The sequence below is a fragment of the Tachyglossus aculeatus genome (assembly GCF_015852505.1).
Source record: "Tachyglossus aculeatus isolate mTacAcu1 chromosome 12 unlocalized genomic scaffold, mTacAcu1.pri SUPER_6_unloc_3, whole genome shotgun sequence".
Taxonomy (NCBI): domain Eukaryota; kingdom Metazoa; phylum Chordata; class Mammalia; order Monotremata; family Tachyglossidae; genus Tachyglossus; species Tachyglossus aculeatus.
The window spans coordinates 2,155,003-2,165,827 of NW_024044830.1; positions in this window are offsets into that span (position 1 = coordinate 2,155,003).

The window sequence follows — 10,825 nt, forward strand, 5'->3', positions numbered from 1 at the left end:
TCTTCCCTCATCAACTGAAGAATAATAATGATGGCATTTGTTAAGCACTTACTATATGCAAAACACTGTTCTAAGCACTGGTGGGGGATACAAGGTGATCAGTTCCCACGTGGGGCTCACAGTATTATTCCCCTTTTTACACTTGAGGCAACTGAGACACAGAGAATTTAAGTAACTTACCCAACGTCACACAGCTGACAAGTGGCGGAGCTGGGATTCGAACCCAGGACCTCTGACTCTCAAGACCGTGCTCTTTCCACTAAGCATTGCTTCAAGTCAATGCTGCCTCCCAGAAATGTCCAACGTCTCCACGGTGACGGGATTCCTCTTACTGGGATTCTCGGTTGTCCGGGAGCTGCAGCTGGTCCACGCTACGCTGTTCCTCTTGGTCTACCTGGAGGCCCCGACGGGGAATCTCCTCATCCTCGCCGTCACCGCCTTCAACTGGTGCCTCAACACCCCCATGTACTTCTTCCTCAGGAACCTGTCTGTTCTCGACCTCTGATGCATCTCCGTCACCATCCCCAAATCCATCCACAACTCCCTGACCGACTGTAGAGAAATCTCCTTCCTAGACTGTGCGGCACAGGTCTGTCTGGTGCTTTCCTTTGGACGTGCAGAATATTTCGTCGTCACGGTGATGTCCTACGACCGCTATGCCGCCATCTGTCGCCCCCTGTATTACGACGTCATCATGGACCAGGGGGCCTGCGAGAATAGGGCCGCAGACTCCTGCCTCTGCGGAGGGCTGTTAGGGGTCTTATATTCAGTTTCGACATTCTCCCTGTCCTTCTACGGTCCAATGTTGTCCAGAAGTTCTTCTGTGACGTCCCCTCCCTGCTTTAGATCACCTGCTCCGAGGACCACATCACCGTCGATGTGAGTATGACCGTCGGGGTAGCCTTACCCGTCTCCTGCTTCGTCTCTATTGTCATCTCTTACGTGCACAACTCCTGGGCCGTGCTGACATTGCCGGTCACCGAGCACCTGCCTGCCTCTCCTTGGCGTCATCACTCTCTTTTTCATGACTTTTTTCTGTGCTTACCTGAGGCCTCCTTCAGGTCCCCCTCGACGCTGGATCTGCTGCTGTCCGTGTTCTACACCATTGCCCCCCGCCCTGAACCCCATCATCTACAGCCTGAGGAACCGGAACGTGAAGCCCGTCCTGGGGAGGGGAATAGGCAGGGAATGGCTTCCTTCTTGGGGACGTGAAGTCACCATACTTTGCCTGCTGAAGTTAACATGGCCACAGTGAATGACCCCAGCATCTTTCAGACACCAGATCTTTGTGTGTTTCATCAAAAGAGCACACTTTGGGAAGGGAAAACCATCTATAACATTTATTTAGAGTAAGCTCCTCATTTCCACAAACAGATTGGGTCAGGCTAGATTCATCTTCTGCCTCCTAAGCTCAGAGCGCCGGCATTGACGCCCGGGACTCCGTTCCCGAGAGGCCCGCCCGCCATCACACCGCGCGGCCTTGCTACTCCCGGAAGGATCCTCTCCTCAGAGCACCGCCATAGACGCACGGGACCTCGTTCCCGAGAGGCCCGCCCGCCATCACACCGCGCGGCCCCTGCTGCTCCGGGAAGGATCCTCTCCTCAGAGCGCCTCTATAGACGCCCCCTGCTTCCACCCCCCGCAACATAAGCGACCTTCCTTAAAGTGCACCCAATACCCCACTTCCCGGTTTGGATCTGACTGACTCTCTCCCCCTCCCCCCCCCCCCCCCCCCCCGCCATTAACGACAACCTCATTCGCACCTACTCAGCCCTCCCATGCTATTTGGCTGTTCACTCCTCTCCCCAGGTATCTCTGCTCCCTGACCCCCCTTAACAGGTCCACCCTACTACAGCACATAATAGTTTGTATCTGCTCTCTGTGACATCATTATCTGCTAATTTTATTATTGCCATAGCATGTTAATCGTTAACTACCCCCTGTGATGCTATCGGCTATTTATATCATTGCTACTGTTTTATCGCTTCTGCATCTCAATTGTTAACCTCCCGCTGTACTGTCACTTGCCCTGCTAAACTCACCATGAACTTTCAATTCCCTTGCTCCCAACTGCCATTCCCATTCCTCACCTACCACTTCCCCTCTCCCACCAAGCTTTTTCCCTCCCTCTCCCCCACCAAGACCACTCCCCCTCACCCCCATCCAAGGATCCCTCTGTACCAGCGCCAATCATCCACTCCTCCCTCCCAGCCCCCTCCCTCCCCTCCTCTCCGCCCCCACCCCATTCCAGTTATCCTTTCGCATCGCCACCCCTATTCCCACTCTCCCCGCCCAGGCCCCCGCCAACTCATCCCAATCCAAACCCTTCCCACCCTCGCACCCTTCCCCCTCCCTCCCCTCCCTCGACAGCTACGGCCAAGTGTAGCCTCTAGAACCCCCGCTCCGTTATAAGTAAGATCCCTTTCATCCTGGACCTATTCCTTTCCAGCTGTCTACTCCTCCTCGCCCTAACTGAAACATGGCTGTCTCCGGATGACACGGTCTCTTCTGCTGCTCTCTCCAGTGGAGGACTCTTGTTCTCCCACTCCCCCAGACTCACCGGAAAAGGAGGAGGTGTCGGTTTCCTTCTCGCCCCCCAATGTCGCTTTCGCACTATCCCCCCTCCCCCTTCCCTTTCCTACCCTTCCTTTGAAGCCCACATTATTCACCTCTACCACCCACTCCAGATTCTTGTAGCCGTCATCTACCGCCCCATCCCGGCCCTACCTCCAACTTCTTTAACGATTTTGACCCTTTCCTCACTTTCCTTCTCTCCTTTTCCATGCCCATTCTGATCCTCGGAGACTTCAATCAATCACACATGCATGTCCCTGGTGACTCCTCTGCCGCCCGCCTTCTATCTCTCTTTGACGCTGCCAACATCTTCCTCCATGCCACCTCGCCCACTCACCAACATGGTCATACCCTCGACCTCATCATCTCCTATCGCTGCACTGTGTCCACCCTTACCAACTCTGAAATCCCTCTCTCTGATCATAATCTTCTCACCTGCCTCCTCACTCACAATCCTTTCCCCTGTAAATCCGTATTGCCCCCTCACAGAGATCTCCGCTGTCTTGACCCCATCCATCTTTCTGAGTGCCTCACAGCCCACCTCACCTCCCTCTCCTCTCTACCCAATCTTGATGATCATATTGCTGGTCTCAACTATACCCTTTCTACTCAGCTAGACTCACTCGCTCCCCTTTCCTTTCGCCGCTCTCGTACCACTAACCCACAGTCCTGGATCACTGCCACTGTCCGCCTCCTTCGCTCTTACGCTCGAGCTGCCGAACGCTGCTGGCGAAAGTCTAAACACCATGCCAACCTCGTTCACTTCAAGTTTATCCTTTCCTGCCTTAACTCAGCCATCTCCTCTGCCAGACAAAACTATTTCTCCTCCCTTATTGATACCCATGCCCAGCATCCCCGTCAGCTCTTCCGTACATTCAACTCCCTTCCCAAGCCCCCGGTTCCTCCCCCTCCTCCTTCCCTCACCCCCAACGATCTGTCCTCCTACTTCATTAATAAAATTAAATCCATCAGGTCTGACCTCCCCAAAGTCACTCCCCCCGCTTCTCCAACCCCCCGGATCTCAACACTCTCTGCTACTCTCCCATCCTTCGCAGCAATATCTTCAGAGGAGCTCTCCTCCCTCCTCTCATGTGCTACTCCGGCCACCTGTGCTTCTGACCCCATTCCCTCTCATCTCATGAAATATCTCGCTCCATCCCTTCTCCCCTCCTTAACTTCCATCTTCAACTGCTCACTTTCCACTGGTTCCTTCCCCTCTGCCTTCAAACATGCCCATGTCTCTCCCATCCTAAAAAACCCTCTCTTGACTCCATCTCACCTTCTAGTTATCGCCCCATCCCCCTCCTACCATTCCTTTCCAAACTCCTTGAACGAGTCGTCTACACGCGTTGCCTCGAATTCCTCAACACCAACTCTCTCCTCGACACCCTCAAGTCTGGCTTCCATCCTCTACATTCCACGGAAGCCGCCCTCTCAAAGGTCACCAATGACCTCCTGCTTGCCAAATCCAACGGCACCCGCTCTATCTTAATCCTCCTCGACCTCTCAGCTGCCTTCGACACTGTGGACCACCCCCTTCTCTTCAACACGCTATCCAACCTTGGCTTCACAGACTCCGTCCTCTCCTTGTTCTCCTCTTATCTCTACGGTCGTTCATTCTCAGTCACTTTTGCAGGCTCTCCTCCCACTCCTATCCCCTTACTGTGGGAGTTACTCAAGGTTCAGTTCTTGGTCCCCTTCTGTTCTCGATCTACACTCACTCCCTTGGTGACCACATTCGCTCCCACGGCTTCAACTATCATCTCTATGCTGAGGACACCCAAATCTACATCTCTGCGCCTGCTCTCTCCCGCTCCCTCCGGGCTCAGATCTCCTCCTGCCTTCAGGACATCTCCATCTGAATGTCTGCCCGCCACGTAAAACTCAACATGTCCAGCACTGAACTCCTTGTCTTCCCTCCCAAACCCTGCCCTCTCCCTTACTTTCTCATCACTGTTGACGTGACTACCATCCTTCCCGTCTCACAGGCCCGCAACCTTGGTGTCATCCTCGACTCCGCTCTCACGTTCACACCTCACATCCAAGCCCTCACCAAAACCTGCCGGTCTCAGCTCCGCGACATTGCCAAGATCCGCCCTTTCCTCTCCATCCAATCCACCACCCTGCTCATTCAAGCTCTCATCCTATCCCGTCTGGACTACTGTATCAGCCTCCTCTCTGATCTCCCATCCTCTTGTCTCTTCCCACTTCCATCCATACTTCATGCCGCTGGCCGAATTGTCTTTTTCCAGAAACACTCTGGACATGTTACTCCCCTCCTCAAAAATCTCCAGTGGCTACCAATCAACCTACGCATCAGGCAGAAACTCCTCATCCTCGGCGTCAAGGCTCTCCATCACCTCGCCCCCTCCTATCCCACATCCCTTCTACAGCCCAGCCTGCACCCTCCGCTCCTCTGTCGCTAATCTCCTCACTGTGCCTCGTTCTTGCCTGTCCCGCCTTCGAACCCCGGCCCACGTCCTCCCCCTGGCCTGAAATGCCCTCCCTCCCCACATCCGCCAAGCTAGCTTTCTTCCTACCTTCAAGGCCCTACTGAGAGCTCACCTCCTCCAGGCAGCCTTCCCAGACTGAGCCCCCTCCTTCCTCTCCCCCTCCTCCCCCTCTCCATCCCACCCGCCTTACCTCCTTCCCTTCCCCACGGCACCTATATATATATATATATATATGTTTGTACATATTTATTACTCCATTTATTTATTTTACTTGTACATAACTATTCTATTTATTTTATTTTGTTAATATGTTTGGTTTTGTTCTCTGTCTCCCCCTTCTGATCTGTGAGCCCACTGTTGCGTAGGGACCGTTTCTATATGTTTCCAACTTGTGCTTCCCAAGCGCTTAGTACAGTGCTCTGCACACAATAAGCGCTCAATAAATACGATTTATTTATTGATTGATTAATTGATTCGAAGGAGAACACAAATCTTAATGGAAGGGGACAATCAAAGTCCTACCTTTGTCATTCAGAACTGATTTTCCCCGAGAAACAATGTCATCTGTGGGGAAGTAGCTCCTGAATTGACTTATCCCACTGCTGTGGAACCCGACCTGAATCTTAAAAACTTTACACTGCCCGATTACCAAGTTGCAGAATGTACCTTGCTCCTATTTTTTTTTTCACTTCTTTTCTCGTCCAAATATGTGTGTGTGTCTGTATATGTGTGCACAGTATGGCTCAAATGAAAGTAATTTTCCCCAGAGTAATTATTTAATTTTTATTTTGCTTGTTTTTGCTTTTTACTGGCGTTCAGAGTAATCAATCTAGTTTTTGTGTTTTTTTTCTAACTGGTATTTGTTAACCACTTACTATGTGACAGAAACTGCCCTAAGCACTTGGGTAGATACAAGTTAATCAGGTTGGACAGTCTGCAAGGACTCCCCTTCGTGTAGACATTGCCAAGATCCGCCCTTTCCTCTCCATCCACACCGCTACCCTTCTCGTTCAAACTCTCATCCTATCCCGTCTGGACTATTGCATCAGCCTTCTCTCTAATCTCCCATCCTCGTGTCTCTCCCCACTTCAATCCATACTTCATGCTACTGCCCGGATTGTCTTTGTCTATTAACTCTCTGGGCATGTTACTCCCCTCCTCAAAAATCTCTAGTGGCATCCAATCAATCTGCGCATCAGGCAGAAACTCCTCACCCTGGGCTTCAAGGCTCTCCATCACCTCGCCCCCTCCTACCACACCTCCCTTCTCTCCTTCTACAGCCCACCCCGCACCCTCCGCTCCTCTGCCGCAAATCTCCTTTCCGTACCTCGTTCTCGCCTGTCCCGCCATCGACCCCCGGCCCACGTCATCCCCCGGGCCTGGAATGCCCTCCCTCTGCCCATCCGCCAAGCTATCTCTCTTCCTCCCTTCAAGGCCCGACTGAGAGATCACCTCCTCCAGGAGGCCTTCCCAGACTGAGCCCCTTCCTTCCTCTCCCCCTGGTCCCCCTCTCCATCCGCCCCCCATCTTACCTCCATCCCTTCCCCACTGCACCTGTATATATGTATATATGTTTGTACATATGTGTTACTCTATTTATTTATTTTACTTGTACATATCTATTCTATTTATTTTATTTTGTTAGTATGTTTGGTTTTGTTCTGTCTCCCCCTTTTAGACTGTGAGCCCACAGTTGGGTAGGGACTGTCTCTATATGCTGCCAACTTGTACTTCGCAAGCACTTAGTACAGTGCTCTGCACACAGTAAGCGCTCGATAAATACGATTGATGATGATGATGATGGTGTAGACCATGATGCCTCCCTAACACTGGATTGTAATAGTACTTCAGTCTTTGCCGCGTCCCTCCCAGACTGACAATTCATCAACGTCCAGCGTTTTCTGTGAACCAAGTAGGGCTGCTAAATATCTGGCTAGGTCCAAGAACAATTCCTTGGTTAAGTGGTGGTGTGAGATTATTTGCCCAAGGAAGAAGACATTTTGACCCGCAGCAGAGGCTGAGTGACCCATTTAGGATCCTGCCCATGGCGGCATTCATGTCCCGGTTTCTCAGGCTGTAGATTAGGGGGTTCAGGGCTGGGGGTACTACCTTGTAGAACACGGACACCAGCAGGTATAGGATCAAGGAGGACTCTGATGGCAGCTTGTTGTAGACAAATACACCCACAGAGGGGAAAACAGTGATGACGACGAGGTGAGGCAGGCAGGTAGAGAAAGCTATGGCCCGGCCCTCCATTGTCGACATCCTCAGCATGGCCCGGAAGATACATGCGCATGAGACGATGATGGACATGAAGCAGACGATAGCTACGGCTGCCCCAAAATTACAGTCGCGTCAATGAGGTTGTGCTTCTCGGAGCAGGTAATCTTCAGCAGAGGAGGGACGTCACAGAAGAACTAGGGGACGACGTGGGACCTGCAGAAGAACAGGGAGAAGGTGGAAGCCAAACCAAAACTAAAAACAGACTGCCGGTGAGCCAGGAAGAAGCCGCCCTCTTCCCACAGGCCCCTTGGTTCATGACGACCTCATAGCCAAGGGGACGGCAGCTAATGACGTAGTGGTCGTAAGACATCTTCGGGGTAATGACCATCTATGAACCGCCAAATAGAACCACCGAGAAGACCTGGAAAGCACAGCCCAGGAAGGAAATGAATCTATGGTCGGTCAGGAAGTTGTGGATGGACTGGGGAACGATGACGGATATGAGGCAGAGGTCGAGGGCAGACAGGCTCCTGAAGAAGAAGTACACAAGGGTGTGGAGGCGCCAGCCGAGGGTGGTGACAGCGATGATGAGGAGATTACCCGTCAGGGCCGCCATGTAGAGTAGGAGGAACAGCGCGGCCTGGACCAGCTGCAGCTTCCGGACCTCTGAGAATCCCAGCAAGAGGAATTGTGTCTTCACGGTGACATTGGTCATTTTCTGGGAATTGAAGTTGACTGTCAAAGGATATTTAGAAAAGATACGGATGAGAATAATATTCCAGAGAAAAGTGCACAGGAGAAGATAAATTCTTTGGGTTGGAGGGAATCTCGGGTTTTTATGGTAATGTTTCACGCTCACTATGTTCCAGATACTGTACTGAACACTGATGAAGTTGTTCATCTCCTCCAATCAACCTGCTTTGGCTCAGGACAGCACTGAAACCATTCCTGACTCCTAGAAGTCTATTCCATTGGCAAATATTTGCAAGGATTGTGGTCCCATAATTTTACATAATTGGAGTAGCAGCAAGGCCTAGTGACAGTAGGATGGTCCTGGGTATCTAGGGGACCTTGGTCTTATTCCTGACTCTTCCACCTACGTGCTGGGCTACCTCGGGCAAGTCACTTAACTTTTCTGTTCCTCAGTTTCCTCATCTGTAAAATGGGGTTTAAGACGGTGAGTCCCATGTGGGACAGGGACAGTGTCCAATCTGATTATATCATATCTACTCCAGCATTGAGTATGGTGTTGGCACATAGTAAGCGCTTAACAAATACCACAATTATTATCATTATTATTAAGAAAGAACACGCGGGTTCATATTGAAATTTCCCTTTCCTGACCCTCACCTTCCCCTGCTTCTCTCCGGAATCACTGGGCCTGTCCCGTGCTGGGGAGCATCGATCTCTGCTGAGAGAGAGGCTCACTCCACCACGTCGGTCCTGGATGTAGGTGAAGCCCTGGGTGAGGGGAGGAGGCTGTCAGGATCCTCCCTCCACCTCTCGGCTCTCCAGATGGCTGCGTCGTCACCTCAGACGACGGCCGGGTTATTTCTTGGGGGATTCCCCATGGGAGGACGGGCTCAAAGCTTTGCATCCTAAAATGGGTCTTGTACCAGATCTTTCTAAAATGACTTCTGGTCCTGCTTGCCACTAGAGTTGGCAGTAAAGTTCTGGGAGGACATATAGTACCCTTCCCCTACCCTACTGCTATTCCATAGAACAAGGCCCATGAGCAGTGCGGCCCACTTAGATTTCATTTCTCCAACAATTCTCTGCTTCCCTCCTCTCTACCCTCCCCCCATTTTTAAAGAATGATATATGTTAAGTGCTTACTATGTGCCAAGCTCTATAATAAGCACTGGGGTAAATACAAAATAATCAGATCCCACACGAGGCTCACAGTGAAAGGGAAACATGTATTGAATTCCCATTTTTCAGAGGAGGGGACTGAGGAACAGGTAACCGAAGTGACCTGCCCAAGGTCACACAGCAGACTAACGGTGGAGCTGGAATTACAACCCAGGTCCTCTGACCCCCAGGCCTTGGCGCTTTCCATTAGACCACGCTGCTTCGGCTGAGGTATTCAGATGGTCCTAATTCCTGGCATGAAATGAGGTTCGAATCTCCAGGGTTTTTACTGATTCCGGAAAGGGAATGATGATTAATCCATTGATAAGGAAGAAATTCCAGAGTGCGAACCACGTCGGACTGGACAGTTATTTAGATTGTGAGGGCCGGGACAGCAGGAAGCCCACGATCCCGGCCTTCTGAGATTCCCGGATGGCCAGATGTCCTAGCGGAGCCCCGGCCCGTCCTCCCACCGGAAATCCTCCAGGAAATAACTGGGCCGTCGTCTGAAGGGACGGCGCAGCCATCTGGAGATCCGAAAGGTGGAGGGAGGATTTTGACAGACCCCTCACCTCACCCAGAACTTTTTATCACCCACACCAGCATACAGGACCGACAGGATGGAATGAGTCTCTCTCTCAACAGAGGTCGATGCCTCCCAGCCCAGAACAGGCCCGGTGACTCCGGAGAGGAGCACGGAACGGTAAGGGGCAGGAAAGGGAAATTTCAATATAAACCAAAGATATAACAGGAATATTCCTGTTCTTTCTTAATAATACTACTTGTGGTATTTGTTAAGCGCTTACCATGTGCCAAAGTACCATACTCAGTGCTGGGATAGGTATGATATAATCGTATTGGACATTGTCCTTGTCCCACATGGGGCTCATCGTTTTATACCCATTTTACAGATGAGGAAACCGAGGAACAGAAAAGTTAAGTGACTTGCACGAGGTCACCCAGCAGGTAAGTGGCAGAGTGGGGATTTAGACCAAGGTCCCCTAAACGTCCAGGACCATCGTCATTCCAGTAGGCGGTGCTGCTTCTCTAATTATGTAGAATTATGTGACCACAATCCTTGTAGATGTTTGCAAATGGAATAGACTTCTTGGAGTCAGGAATGGTTGCAGTGCTATCCTGAACCAAGGCAGGTTGATTGGAGGAGATGTACAACCTGATGCGCTTCTATCTACTCCTGTGCTCAGTACATTGTTTGACACATAGTGAGTGTGAAATATTACCATCAAAAACCCAAGATTCCCTCCAACCCAAAGATCGTCTTCTCTCCTCTGCACTTTTCTCTGCAATATTATTCTCATCCCTATATTTTCTAAATGTCCTTAGGTAGTCAACGTCAATTCCCGGAAAATTACCGATGTCATCGTGAAGACAGAATCCCTCCTGCTGGGATTCTCATAGGTCCGGGAACTGCAGCTGGTTCAGGCCGCCCTTGTTCCTCCTGCTATATATAGCGGCCCTGATGGGAAATCTCCTCTTCCTCGCCATCACCGCCCTCGACTGGCGCCTGCACACCCCCATGTACGTCTTCCTCAGGCCCATCATCGATCTCTGCCTCATGTCTGCCACCGTCCTCCAGTCTATCCACAACTCCCTGACCTACCGATCGTAGATCCATTTTATTCCTATGTCTTCTCGATGGTTCTGTTTGGAGGTTCAGAGATGTTCATCCTCACGGCGATGTCCTACGACCGCTACGTCGCGAT